Consider the following 2,064-nt stretch of genomic DNA (forward strand, 5'->3'; position numbering starts at 1 on the left):
CAACACCGCCACCCCCCCCCCCCGTGTTACCGTGGGGAGTCTGGGAGACGGATGGTTGTGGGGAGGAGGGTCGACAGACTGTCACCCTCACCTCAGATCTCATTTACTTTAAACGGCCACAGCCCTCTCGTTGACCTCAGAATGTCCCCCTCAACACGTTCTTTGATGGGGGGGGGCACTGCAGCGTGAAACGGAGGTCGACCACATGAGAGGCCGCCACACACACACACACGTAGACACACACACATACACACACACACGTAGACACACACACATAGACACACATATGCACACACACAGACACACACACACACACACGTAGACACACACACACATAGACACACATATGCACACACACACACACACACACAGACACGCATATGCACACACACAGACACGCATATGCACGCATGCACACACACACACACACACACGCAATTGCACACACACACACACACACACACACACACACAGAGGAACTGTCAGCAGCTGCAGCTGTGACCACATGATTACCTGTGGCCCTTTAATGTCAACGCCACAGTTTAGACTGAAATACGATGGGGGGGGGGGGCAGAAGGGGGGGGGCAGAGGAGGGGGCAGACAATGCTCCTGGTGGGAGAGAAAACAAACTTCCTAGTGTGTGTGTGGGTGTGTGTGTGTGTGTGTGAGAGAGTGATTATGTGTGTGTGTGTGTGTGTGTGTGTGTGTGTGTGTTTATGGTTTCCCCTCTGTGTGCTCAGGATCCAGTTTCAGCGGTTCACGGGGCCGGCTTGCGTCTCGGACCCTGGGAACACGCAGAGAGAGAGAGAGAGAGAGAGAGAGAGAGAGAGAGAGAGAGAGAGACAGAGAGAGAGAGAGGGAGAGAGAGAGAGAGAGAGAGAGAGAGAGTGAGAGAGAGAGAGAGAGAGAGAGAGAGAGAGAGAGAGGGAGAGAGAGAGAGAGAGAGAGAGAGAGGGCTCCTGTGTCAATAAGGAACAGTGGTCTGGTACAATGGAGCCTGCCACAGACAAGGCCGCTGACAGACACACACACAAAGACCAGCGGACACAGACTCCCCCATTCTCACACACATGGAAGAATGGGCCAGTGTGTGTGTGTGTCTGTGGCTGCCTGAGGGCCTTGTTTGATGAGGGTGTGTAAACACACACACACACACACAAGTGCATGCACGTGAGCGAGTACGCACGCACACACACACACACACACAAGCACGTGCATACATTCTCACACATAGACACACACACACGCACACACACACACACACAAACACAAACACACACCTACACACGGATATACAGTTAGGTCCGGAAATATTTGGACAGTGACACATTTTCCATAATTTTGTCTCTGTACGCCACCACGATGGATTTGGAATGAAACAATCGAGATGTAATTGAAGTGCAGACTTTCAGCTGTAATTCAAGGGGTTGAACACAAATATTGTATGAAACGTTTAGGATATACACAGTCCCTTATTTTCAGGAGCTCAAATGTAATTGGACAAATTAACATAATAATAAATAAAATGTTAGTTTTTAATACTTTGTTGAGAATCCTTTGCAGGCAATGACTGCCTGAAGTCTGGAACCCATGGACATCACCAAATGCTGGGTTTCCTCCTTTGTGATGCTTTGCCAGGCCTTTACTGCAGCTGTCTTCATATCAGTTGTTGTTTGTTTGTGGGTCTTTCTGCCTTTAGTTTTGTCTTCAGCAAGTGAAATGCATGCTCGATCGGGTTAAGATCGGGTGATTGACTCGGCCATTGCAGAATATTCCACTTATTTGCCTTAAAAAACTCCTGGGTTGCTTATGCAATATGTTTTTAGGTTTTGTCCATCTGTATTGTGTTGTATAAGTGCCATCCCATCAACTTTGCTGAATTTGTCTGAATCTGAGCAGACAGAATATCCCTAAACACTTCAGAATTCATCCATCTGCTTCTGTCTTCTGTCACATCATCAATAAACACTAGTGACCCAGTGCCATTGGAAGCCATGCATGCCCATGTCATCACACTGCCTCCACCGTGTTTTACAGATGATGTGGTATGCGTCGGATCATGAG

The sequence above is a fragment of the Nansenia antarctica genome (genome assembly GCF_963989245.1).
Source record: "Nansenia antarctica genome assembly, chromosome: 3".
NCBI classification, from domain to species: domain Eukaryota; kingdom Metazoa; phylum Chordata; class Actinopteri; order Argentiniformes; family Microstomatidae; genus Nansenia; species Nansenia antarctica.